This window comes from Carettochelys insculpta, chromosome 17 (genome assembly GCF_033958435.1).
Source record: "Carettochelys insculpta isolate YL-2023 chromosome 17, ASM3395843v1, whole genome shotgun sequence".
Taxonomy (NCBI): domain Eukaryota; kingdom Metazoa; phylum Chordata; order Testudines; family Carettochelyidae; genus Carettochelys; species Carettochelys insculpta.
The window spans coordinates 13,373,568-13,387,155 of record NC_134153.1 but is presented as its reverse complement, the minus strand read 5'-3'; positions in this window follow the sequence as shown (position 1 = coordinate 13,387,155).

The window sequence follows — 13,588 nt, the reverse complement described above, 5'->3', positions numbered from 1 at the left end:
GTAAGTGCACATTTACCCTTAGTTGTGAAGAAATTGAGAAACTGTTGGCTAATGAGCTGGATAACCCTGCTCCTAAATGAGCCAGGGGGAACAAAACCCTGTAAAACTACACTGAACTGAACTGTTGAGTCCCAGATATATGCTTAGAAATTGCTTCTCTGATGTACACGGCTTTAAAGTACAATGTTTTTGTGTAGGTGTTGGTCTTCCTATTAAGCCTCGAAATGGACCTGCTCTGGCAGTGGTTTTTTTTAAACAGAATGTAGAAACATTCCTTTTTTTTCCCGCTAGATGCAAGATTATTGCAAATCCCTTGGAAACTAGAAATTGGAGTTCTCTTGGGAATTAACTTCTTGCTGCCAGGAAATGTAAAATTCTTAGTGTATTTGAAGCTTAAGAGAGATCTTGTTGTACTAGCACATTTATCGGGCTTTATCATCAGCCACAACCCATGGCTCAGGCCTGTTGGCATCCGATGCCTCCCTCACTAGTTCCTTCCATCCTTCCTATCTTTAAACTTTTTAAACTTTTTTCACCATTTCATTCATAGATGGTAAAGCTTTCAGTTTAGTTGCTGAAAATAGAATCATTCAAGGAGAATCTCTCACATGATTTATAGGCTATTCTTAAGACTCTTTTCTGGACGATAAAGTCTAAACTATTAATATTACTTGAGAAAAATTTGATATAATTGGGGGTGTCAGTCTGTTAACTCAGGGAATTCCTGATTTTAAAAAAAAAATTACAGTGGAATACAAACAAATTTATAAAATTTTGGATTTTTCACATTTTTAAATATATTGGTTTTAATTATAACACAAGTGGGTCTGTCCCACGAAAGCTCACCTAATTATTTTTAGTCTTTAAAGTGCTACTTTACTGCTTTTGTTTTGACAGAATACAAAGTGTACAATGTTGATTTTTATATTTTTATTACATATATTTGCACTGTAAAAAAAGGGAAAAGAAATAGTATTTTTCAGTTTATCTACTAAGTACTATAGTGCAGTCTCTATCGTGAAAGTGTAACTTACAAATATGGGGGTGTTTTTCTATATAATGGCACTCAAAGACAAATGGATGCAAAACTTCAGACCCTCAAGTCCCCTCAGTCCTACTTCTTGTTCAGCCAGTTGCTAAGACAAGTTTGTGTACGTTTATGGGAGGTAATACTGCCTGCTTCTTATTTACAGTGTCATCTGAAATTAAAAATGAACATCTGCATGGCACCTGTTTAGCCTATCTGGCACGTTAATACCTTGCAATATCTGCAGTAAAAGTGCCATATGCCTGTTCTTTCAGGTGACAACATAAGCAAGCAGGATTATGTCCTACAAATATATATAAGTTTATTTGCGTGAGTACTTGGCTACACAAGGGGGACTGAGTAGACTTCCTAGGCTGTAAGATTTTACACTTGTTTTAGTTTTGAATGCAATTATTTTTATATATAATTCTGCAAAGTTCAGTTTTCATAGGAAATTGCACTACAGTTCTTGTATTAGGTATTGTATTTCAATACAAATATTTGTAATAAAAAATGAGCATTGTATACTTGATATTCCATGTAGTAATTGAACACACAATATTGGAAAATGTAGAAAAATATTTAAATAAATGGCTTTTATTGTTTAACACTTTGATTAATCCTGCATTTAGATATTTGTAAATTAATTTTTAATCATTTGATAGCCCTAGATGTAAAACACTTAAGATTATGATAGGGAAAAAGTTTTAATAGGGATATTTGGATGACTTGCCTCCTTGTGGAAGTATCTATCATAGTGAGTGAGGATGAGATTTTATAGTTTGGTGGGTTTACTACACTGGTAATTGCAGATTGACAGGAGATGCTCTTGTCTGAACTTCATAGGCTACCACTCCTTCAGTGAGCCTTGCTCATATACAGCAGTAACTAAACAAAAGGAAAAATTAAAAGAAATACCTTTAATAAAATCAGGCGGGGGGTGGGGGGAGAGAATGCAGATTATTTAGACATACTCTTAGCAGCACCATCCAAGACCACTTTTTTTTAGTAAACAAAATATTTCAACACACTTGAGGTTTCTGTAAGCTTCTAAAAATTGATCAGATTTATTAGTCACCCAGGGTACATCTACACAGCTTCCTTATGTCAAAATAAGCCACTCAGGAAGAGCTCTTCCAAAATAGTTTTTCAAAATAACATAGCTAAACACACACATGCATTTGGAAATAGCACTTAGCTATTTCAAAATACAGCATCTCCACACTATGGCTGCGTCTATGCTAGCAAGTTCTTTCGAAAGAAGGGGGCTCTTTCAAAAGATCCAATGGGGCATCTACACAAAAAGTGTTGTTTCAAAAGTAAATCAAAAGAATGAGTCACTCCTTTCAAAATCACTTTCCCATTTCAGGAAGAGCGCCCCCTTTTGAAAGCTTGTTTCAAAGGAAAATGTGTAGATGCGTTGCAGACCCTTTTTTCCCCCTGAAGGAGCAGTCTTTATGGGGTGTGATTTTTTTGAACCCAGGTCCACTCTTTTGAAAGAGCAGGGGCTGTGTGGATGTTCTTTCTGGGAGAGCAGCTCACTCTTTTGATCTGCTTTTTTTTGTGTGTGAACGTGCTCTTCCAAAAGAAGTTCTTTCAGAAGAGATCTTCCTGAAGGGCTTCTTTTAAAAGATCTTTGTAGTGTAGGCATAGCCAAAAGGTGTGTTTAGACTCCATTCCCCTTTTGAAAGAGGAATGCAAAGGAGGGAAATCAAAAATGCAAATGTAGCATTGATTTACAAATCTCGTGCTTCATTTGCACAATCTCATCTGATCACTTTTTTTCAGAAGAGATATTTTTGGGGGGGAAAAAGCAGCCTAGATGGGGTTCTTATAGGAAAGAAAAAAAATTTTCAAAAGAACCCTTATTTCTGAAAAACAGAGGTTTACAGGGTTTTTTTTCTAAAGAACCCTGTCTACACATTTTTCCAAACAAAATCACTTCCAAAAAAGCGATCGGATGAGATTATCCAAATGAAGCGTGAGGTTTGTAAATCAATGCTTCATTTGCATTTTTGATTTCCCTCACGTGCATTCCTTTTTTGAAAGAGGAATGCAGTCTAGACAAATCTATAGAGCCATTGGACGCATTGTGGCTAATTTTGAAATAAGCTCTATTCCCTATCTTAACAGTACTTATTTTGAAATAATTGTTTCAAAATAGGTTAACCTCATTCTATGAGGAATAGTGCCTATTTCAAAATTTCAGAATAGTGGTTGCATTGTATAGATGCCAGAATAGTTATTATTTCAAAATACCTTTGCTGTATAGACCTACCCCATGAAACCACAAAGAACTAAATAAATGTTTACATTAACTGTAGATCCGCAAGAATGCATGAAGAGAATACTCCTTGTGAATTCAGACTGCTAAGAGTGCAAAAATTAACCCTACTGTATAGAATCGTGTGTCCAGAACCAAATTACATAAAAGCTCACTATAAAATTATACAAAAAATTTGGCAAAATTAATTACATTCCCAAATCTATGTTTTATCGGGGGCAAAAAAGCACGTTGAAAAGAGATGCCGTGTGTATGCTTCGAGGCAAAAATAAAAATGGCTTTTAGGATAAAATACCTGTAAGCTAGCAGTTGTTCTTTCTGCCCAGAGAATATGGCAACAGATGCCTTGTCAAATGGCTCCAAGCTGCGGGAGGAAGCAAGCTTGAAACAGCATTTTTCAGTTTCTTGTGTAAGAATCCATGTGCCAAACTGTATTTGCCTACAATTTTAGACACAAATGCCTGTTTGTTAAACAAAAAAAAAAAACCTTTTGATGCTCTTAAAGCATTGAAAAATAACTGCAGATCTTCTTCCTAGTAATGCAGCTGGAACCAAAGCTGACAAAGTTGATTATATGTTTTTGACCCTCCTTAAGTTTTTCCAGACCTTGTCATAGGAAGTAAATCCTGTTAGAGGGTAGTTTAGAAGAAAACCCCTTGTTGCTAGATTTGAAGCCTGATGTTCTTATTGGCAGCAGGGCTTTTTCTGAGCCCCTCACAGGTGGCCCCAAACTGTAGGACTGTGCCTCCTGGATCTAACTATGGTTTAGGGCCAGATTTTCAAGAGCACAGCTGCTACATAGGTGTCTAAATAAAGTGGACAGGTATTTTAAAAATTCCCCAACAGTAAAAGATGCTGAATGCTTCTAAAAATCTTGCCCATAATGTTGACAACCTTAAGAGTAAGCATAACTATTTATTTAAAATTTGATTGACTCATCTCTGCTTTTCTGCCCTGTTTTGTTACTCCTTATGACTTTTGTTTTCCATGAAGTTGTACTATACATTAAGCATATTTTGTTTTCTTGATGCCTTGCATTATGCTGACAGGGATTTGGGTTGTAATGGGTTGGAGATGTTTTTCTTATTCAAGCATCTGCCATAACAGCAAATATTTGTAAACAAAATAGTAATTCATTAGAACAGCCTTGCAAAACTAGCTGTGAAAACACAACAGTGAAGACATGCACACCTTTGAATCCTCTTAGCATGTAGAAAATGCTATTCATTTTTGCCAAAAAAAATTACACATTCTAGGTAAGTGAAGATTTTGTTAATAAGAGTTGTAAATAATTAACTTTATATTCTTGAATACAGGGCAATGAAGCTTACAAATACTATGTGGGGGACACATGTGCATGCAGCACAGTGCTTGGAAATGTATGAAAACCTAGATAGAATGTGTAATACCTTTTGCAAATGTTGATTATTTTTCTTCAGAATGAAGAAAACATTCCATGTCTTAGTATGTGTTTAAGCTTACACAAAAAAAATTTAAATTTCTGTAATTAGGGAACAAAAGTAAAAATTATGAGTAAGCAAATAATTCTGTGTTTGTCAGTAAACATAAGTGGAAGAATCTTTATGTGCAATTCTTATTGTTCTTAAGAAACTTTTGCCTTTTACAACTATGTTTAGGATTAACCTGGTTTAAGGGTTAAAAGGTCTGTGCCTTCTTACTATAACATCCATTATTAAAACAAAATGTAAGCTGTTACAGAAGCATTTGTAATACTGTACAGTGCACAAATGTACCACCATTGCATCACTGCATGAAATACTCCGATTACTAGTGATGAAATATTGTGAGATTGAATTGCCAAGCTTATGAATGGTTTGGTTTTTTTTTGTTTTTGTTTAAGTCTTCTCTTAGGCTGGACCTAAGAGTGTGTATGGTTGGTTTGTAGATGCTAATGTGGAAAGTTAGACTTCTGATCACTCATTTTAGTTTGTATTATTAGTACATGCTCCGCAAACATGAGTTAGCATATTTGTAAACCGCTTTGTTTCAGCTTAAACATTTATAATAAACTTTTATACCATAACATGCAAAATCACTACCAACTTGATGTATTGTGCAGAAAAGGTGTAAACATTTTATTAATAAAATGTTTTTATAAATATACTGGCTTGGCTTCAACAGTTTCTCTGGCTATGGAAACCCTCAAGTATTGTTATATTTCAGCAGCAGGACTGATAGCCTCACCAGGCCCCTCAGCAAGATTGTAGTGGGGGGTGAGCAGGGAGCTGGCTCTGTGCTCCTGAGGGGGCAGAGCCTCAAGTGGAAGGGGGTGGGGCTTGGGCAGACAGCCTTCAGTCCCATTCTCCCCCCACCTCTGAAATATTGCAGCACTCACAGTGGGGCTCTAGCTGCAAACAGTTGAATTACCATCCCCCCTGGCAATTGCACCTATTGTGCACACAGCCCCATCAGCAGTGTGACATCTCAGTATGTACAGCATAGTGTATAAGAAGAGAGTTGTAGGACATACCCAAAGGATAAAGTGAGTACAAATTATACTTCAAACACAGCATTAATAATCTTAAGCTGCCATTATAATCTTCTTGGCAATATAAAACCCACTGAAGTGAAGCAGAAGTGCTCTAACCCACAAAAGAGGAAGAGAATACATAAGAATGGTTTTCTGTAAAATCATCTTTAATACCAGAGAGCAATAGACAGAGTAGAAAGGCAGGTGGAGTGCTATGTACATGGACCTCCTACCATGAAGCCTCATATTAGTTGTATAATGATTATGTTTACTTAAGCCAGGGAGTTAACTGGCTGCTACATTCCACCTGTAAGCATGGTGAAGCCCTGCTACAACAGAATTACTCTAAGAATACTTCATAGTCACTGTCATGTTCAGGCTAACTGCACCTGTGTTTCCCCTCAGTGCCTTCAGAGACCAAGTACTAAAAGTTTCCAGCTCCCAGAAGGTTGTCTTATCTGGCCAGAGACCCGTATTTCCTTCCCTCCTGACAATTTTAAGGCTGCATAGCTCCTTGCCTACATTGATAGCCCCAGCAAGCTGTTTGGTTTAGCTCTAGTCCTCAGCATGAGGGTCAGCAACATTTCTGAGGTGGAGTGCCAAACTTTGACCTTTTGACCTCTATGTATGGGCCAAGTGGCCCTGATCCTTTTTAAACTCACAACAATCCTACTTAAACATCTTTATTTACGAATGAAGCTGTTTTAGGTGGTAACATTAGCTGGTCTTTCATTAATCCACAGGTGTCATGGCTTTGAGCAAGCTCCTGGATGCATGGGGGAGGAGGGGCAAGGCTGAGCTCCGAGCTCCCACCTGGGATCCATTCCAGGGGTTCCTGAACCCTGCTATAAGATATTTCTTTGGCTGGGTGTATTCTTTTCAAAAATGTCAATGTGGTTACATAACAAATGGTTGCGCTTGGGAAAACATACAGCTAGAGCCAAATACTTGGTGTTCAATGTGTGATCCTGGAAAAAACAAAGCAGCGTGCTCCTAAACTCCCATATTTGCCCATGGAAGTTAGATAACTGCATGCAAACATCTTCAGGTGCACACACAACTTCTGATGATGTAGCTCTCCCCCCACCAAGTGCAACTTGTTAAAGTAAACAATTTTATCAACTAGAAAACAGGTGTGCAAAATGGGGAGGGCATGAAATTTCATAAGCAGGGGTGGGTGTGCAGCATGATCGGCTGCTGGGTCATAGGCTCATCTAATTTAAAATGTTGAAATATTTTACTACTTTGTCTGGGTGTTCACATTTATATACCAATTAATAAAGTTTCTACATTCTACAGACATATTTCTTACATGTGCCAAAAGGTGGCAGAGTTTTTCATATGAACATAACCAGTTTGGATTACATTAGACAGGTGGAGAGAGGGGTGGCTACTAATTGCAGGGACCAAAGTGGGCTGTGATGTAAATGGTTTGCTCACCCCTGAGTTAGACGTTCTACATGTTGTACCTCCCTGATCCAGTACTGTAAGGATCTGAGTGATCCCCTGAATGAGGGAATTTGCTGGACCAGGGGAGGCTGGCCCTTGAGTTCATCTGGGAAGAGGGGGAACCTCTCCTGGCTGCCACCAACTCCCTGTCCCAGGCTGCCTGGGGGGGCTCCTCCCCCGGCAGAGCTCCCTGCTGTCACAGGGCTGCTACCAGGGATCCCCAGCCCTGGCACAGCTCCTTGCATTGGGGCTGCCAGTGGGGCTTTCTGGCCCCAACTGCTCTACCTGCAGGGTTCCCAGCCAGGCACCCCACAGTGGGGCTCTCTGACCCCATTTGGGCTCCCTGCTGTCAGAGGGCTACCCGATAGGCTCCCAGCCACCAACAGAAGCAGCCTACCCACCACACCAGCTCTGGGCAGCTGGGGTTCTGTGGTCCAACAATATCTGTAGTCCTGCTGGAACAGAGGTGTTGCCAGTTTCAACCAGTACAGTAATAATTCCATCACACCACTGCAGGAGTTTATACTCCCAGAAAGGTGCTCATCCATACTATCCTGCCACTATATTAACAATCTCCCATAATCTGCCTAGCAACAAGTTACCATATTGTGTTACCTTTGCTGGATTGTTACAAATTGAGAGTTGAGCCTGTGTAACTGATGCACACATTTTGTTGAGGTTTTGATGTATGCCCAACTCCACAAATTTGATCTACAGTGCTTAGTGTACACACATTAATTGCTTATAATAAACCTCACAAACTATGTTCATTAGCTTCATAATTTTCACTTTTGTGACTAGATTTTTACATGCTTTCACATTTCATCCTCGAGGTGAACACAAATGAGCCCCCGAGAAGCAAGAACACACATCAGGTTGCAGGATGCCAATCTCATCACATTCAGAATACAGTAAACCCTCATGATACATGCAACCAAATTGCATGTGTCTTGAGTTAATGTGACCACCTCCCTCACAGGAGCCGGAAACCGTTCCTGTCAGGGGCAGTAGCCTGACCCTTGCTGCTCCTGTTGGGGGCAGCAGCCAAGAGTCAGGCTACTGTCCCTGATTGGAGTGAGGAAACTGCTTCTGTCAGAGCAGCAGCCTGATTCTTGGTTGCCACCCGACAGGAGTGGTTTCCCAGTCCCCAGAGTTTCGCAAAAATTTGAGTTACCAGGGTTGCAGGAACACAACCCCTGTGTAACTCAAGGGTTTACTGTAATGCAACTCTTCAAATCCTTTAAGTTGTGGTTCATCAAACGATTAACACATTTCTGGCTCCTCAGGCAGAACTACTTTGAAAAGGTATAAGTAGCATACAGAATGCTTATTTAGGTGGGGTAAATATGTTTTTCTATACAGACAATTTTTAGGGCAATTGTAAGTCCAACATGTTCCTCTGAATCCTGATTATATTTGATTAAAACAAAGCTTTGCACCTGTCTGCAAGCTGTTTATGGTTACGGATTGATGCCCAGCTTAATGGGGTCAATCTGTTCATGAAAACAAAAGAGGTTATTATAACTGTGGAAAGCAAACTTGAGAGCATCATAAACCTATAATATGGAGAATGAGTGGTAATGAAATTCATACATTCTGGACCAATAAATAAATGAAATGCTCCTTTTTCAAATGTGAATGAATGTTGCTTGATAATTTTGCTTTATGTTGGTGCAGTAAGTTAAAACCTGACAAAGGGCAGTAATTATTGGCTAGAATACCAATGATTCCAGTCTTGTTGAACAGAAGTTAGGGACATCCCAGGCACAGAAGAGAAAAAAGTACCACAATTCACTTTGTGGTTTTATTTGATGGCTTTTCCTCCAATACAAAAGAATATGTACACAATAGCATTCCCCATTAAAGTCAATGGTAAAACTCCCCAATTTCAGTTGTGCAGAGCTGTTGTGCCTATAATCAGTTAGTGTGTCACTTATGATATGCAGTGAACCCTCAAAATATGTGGCTTCAAGTTGCGTGTAACTTGTTTTAACACGAGTTAAGCACAATTTGAAGCTGCTCCATGGCCCCTTCCCCCAGCGGCGCAGCTGTCAGCCAGCATAACTCGAGGGTTTACTGTACTAATATGAAAGATTAAAAGCTTTAAGAAAGGAAACAAGTGAAGATCAAAGATGCCCCATAGCAAACAAAACAGAAAATGGAACAGGTTCCGAGTATCTGAAGAGAGACCAGGTCAGAATACAATGAATATGGACAAGAGCAGATGACGTGTTATGTGGTATAGTACAGACATATACTAACTTCCTCCAGGTGTATAGTCTTGTTTTGTCTAATATAGATAAAATCTCATTCTGTGGGATCTTGCATGGATGCCTGATTATTGATGAGTTTCAAGTTCAGAGAGTTCATTCTTAATTTTCTTTTGTTTATTGTAAAAGGATTTTGATCAAGTGGTTCCTCAGTTTCACCTGTTCCTCAGCTAACATCATATATGCCATCATGTGCCAACAGTGCCCACACAACATGTATATAGGACAGACTGCAAACACTTCAACAAAGAATGAAGGGGCATAGAAAAGACATCAAAAAATTCCAAATACACAAACATGTCAGCCAGCACTTTAAAGATCTAAAAGTCTGTGTTCTCCTGAAAAGGGAGAACCGTCTACAGAGGGAATGCTCAGAACTAACATTCATATTAAAATTTGATACATTAACACGTGGTTTCAATACAGCAATTACCTGACCCATTATAAGGACTCTTTTACATACTTAGACGTTTATCTAATTCTTAACTTCCCCACCTTACATTCACCCCCCCAGCTGTCCCTCTGCTCTTCTGATTTGCCGACCTTGAGAATTTTTCTTTTTTGTCAACCTTGATGATAATTTTTGGACCTGTGTGCTTTATATATTCAGTCTGTTCTGGTAAGGCTGTGATCTGAAGAAGTAGGTCTGTCCCACAAATGCTCATCATCTAATAAATTATTTTGTTAGACTGTCAAGTGCTACATGACTGCTTTTTTATTTTGGTATTATATGATAGCATTTGTATCAATGTGATAATTGAAGATCATTGTGGAAAAATGTGTTCATCAACTTTTTCTGCTTATTAATCCAGTTAACTGGGTATTTAGCACAGCAAAAACCTACATACCTTCAACAGGCCATTAAATTGCTTGAGGAAGTCAGCAGGGTCATGGGAAGGGCCCCAGTAAGTTGGGCATAATCATAAACAGCTAAAAGTCAGTCTGCCTCAAGATTTTCTCCTCCTTGCAGATATGAACCCCCCCACCCAAACTACACCTCTAAGGTCCAATAGGCAAAAGTCAGCCCCAAACCAATGACAATGTTTCTGTTTGTAGAAAGTTACAGGCTACTATAGACTATTCTCTTTACAGCTAGTAGCGCAGTTCTTCCAAACTCATCCCAAATAGTTCCACAGTCTAGCATGCACACAGCTGCCAGCACTTCAGTCCTGCAGGAGTGTCTCTGTACCCTTCCCCAAGTCCAGACCCTGCTCCATCCCCACTTCATATCTGCTCTGCCCACTTTGCCTCCCCCATGTTGCACTTATTCCCAAAGCCCACTCCCTGAGAGACATGGCCTCAGAGATTAGTGTCAGGACTGGTGCAAGGCAGCAGCAGGGGTTGGGCCCCTGACACTCACTGGGGTGGCAGGAGCCATAGTGAAGCAGAGCGCCTGAGCTGGCCTGGAAGAAGGTGGTGGACTAGAGCAGAGGCTGCACATCATGCCCTGGTGAATACAAAGCAGCCCAATCCCTGGTGCTGGCCCCAGCTCACCCAGGATCCTGTGAGCTAACCTATGGGGGACTGTCCCATCCATAGGACCCTGGGGCCACCACAGAGGAGCCTCTGACAGTATGGGGCCCAAGCCAGCTGCTCCAAAACATCCTATGGACAGCATGATTCTACACACACTTCCCGCAGGATGTACCAGCAGTGACACAAAGCTAGCCACTGGAAGTGACTCTAGTCCCAGTGCACTGCTGGTAGTGGTGGCAGAGGCCCTGGAGAAGGGTTAAATTGCTTGAGGAGGGAAGCAGCAGGGCTATGGGAGGAGGAATGCCTGGAGACCCCAACTCACAGAGCCCTGCCGGGGGTGGGGGGGTGTGCGCCTTCTGGCCCACTAGGAGAATGTGGAGACTGGCACTGACCCTAAGGTAAACTGAGCTTGAGGACCCTGTATGATACCATAATATCATATACTTTGGGTATACCCTATCTATTACAGAAAGACTATTACAGGAATGGTCTATAGCAGGAACGGCCAACCTGTGGCTCTTTGAGCCATTAAACTCCTCAGAGCTGCATGCTGGGAATGCCATCCACCACCCTGTACATGTGCCCTAGGACTTGGTGTGAGAAGCATGTGGCACCAGCAGTGGTGGCAGCAGCAGCTCTGGTGAGTCATCAACATTGAATCAGAGCAGGATGGGGAGGGAGGAGCTGGTGTGCCTGGCTCTGGGGAAGGGCATTCAGTTAGAGCAGTAGGAGGGGGAGAACATAGGGTTAGAGCAGGAAGGCTGGGGGTACCGGGCTCTGTGGGTGGGGAGGGAGACTGGGTTAGAGCAGGGAGCTGGAAGTTCCTGGCTCTAGGAGAGGGGGAGGGCATTGAGCCACATATTATATATTTATTTTTATCTATCTATAAGTAACTATATAATACATGGCTGTTTGCACTCTATCCACTGCTATTTTGGCTCTTCGTCTCTAACTGGTTGGCCACCCGTCTATAGTTTTTATAAATTGTATGAGAAGTTTTTAATCACCTGATACATAAAGCCAGGTGTTTTAGTTGCTATGGGTCAAATTAGTAAAGAGCTCAAAGAGAGCCTTAAACACCTACAAATTACATAAAATTACTTTTCCTGTATAAAAAATCTCAGTCTTAAAGTATATCTTTGTGCATTCCCAGGTTAGGTGTGAATACCCAGCTCCAACGGAAAAATCGTCATTTCCCCTTTGCTTGTAGTCTGAAAGTCCAATCTCCAGATTTGCAGCTATGAGATATCAGACTTTAAACTCATGATGATATTATGCATAAAAAACCTTAGGAACAGGTATCTACAATGCCCTCAACTGGGTAATTTTGCAGACATTTAGAGTCAGAAGAAGGAATCATTCCTCTATCCCTTTAATGGATTTTTAAATAATTTAAAAGCTGATCAGAAGAATGGAATATTTACACTAAATCCTGGAAACACAGATTACAGAGCACAAAAGTACAAGTGTTTGGTCAGAGATGCATGATTCATTTACCATTGTGGTGCAGCAATTCACCATAAATGCCACCTCCACCTTTAAACAAGAACCTCTCATTGCTCCTCATAATCACATAGCATACTCACTGAATTCAGTGCATAAATGAAAGTGTTCTGCAGCCCTGGTCTACAGAATCAGAGTATTTAAAAAATAAACAAAAACAGGAGGCAATAAGGCTGCCATGAGATGATGGCAGTAAATACTTGGAGAGAATAGCACAGATAGCCATAGCTGGGCCTGAGTGGGTCATGGCCCACCCATTTATCCTCCAGGCCTTCTCACCCCTGTCCCAGTCTTGCTCCTGCCCTGCTCAGCTGATCTTGCACTCTTGCAGGAGAGCAAGGTTGGGGCACGGGGGCTTGCCCATCCACAGTGCTCCAGCTGGGAAGAAAGGACCAAGCTGCAGGGGTTTGCCTTGCTCTGCCCACCCGGCGGGTCTGCCAGGTTCCAGGTGCAGGGCTTGGTCCACTCTGATCGTTTAGTGCTCCCATCACAGAGATGTCCCTCCTGCCCAGCACTGTTACCAGGGAGCAGGTTGGGGCATAGAGGCTTGTAAGCTCCTGGCTCCCAGTCCCCAACTGGAGCACCAGAGTGGGGCAAGCCCCTATTCAGTGACCCCACTCCCTGGCAGAAGTACTAAGCAGGAGGAATGAGGCAAGCCACCAAGACCCAACACACTCCCCCCTGCTGGTGCAAGGCAACCCCCACTTCCCAAAGGGATGCTGGGCAGTTCAGGTCAAGTCTCCAACCCCACTCCCTAGCTATAATGCCAGCTGGGACGACAGCGCAGGTGGAGTGCACTTTTATTCATTTCCCCACCACCACCATTTTCCCCAACACCTCTGGCTAGATAATCACCCCCAGGGCACTGGAGAGGGAGGGAGATACAGATCACTCTTGCCCCACCCTCCTGTCATTGCCCACCATCCTAAACTGGGGCCCATCCAAGTGTCCCACTTCACTACTGGAGTCTAGTATAAATTGCTTTTTCTACCATTTTTCACAAGTAATTTAAGATTTAATTATTGTTAGTTAATTGCTGGGCCTTTTCCGGCTATGATTTTTAAAGCTATTTCTAAAGGCAAGTGAAC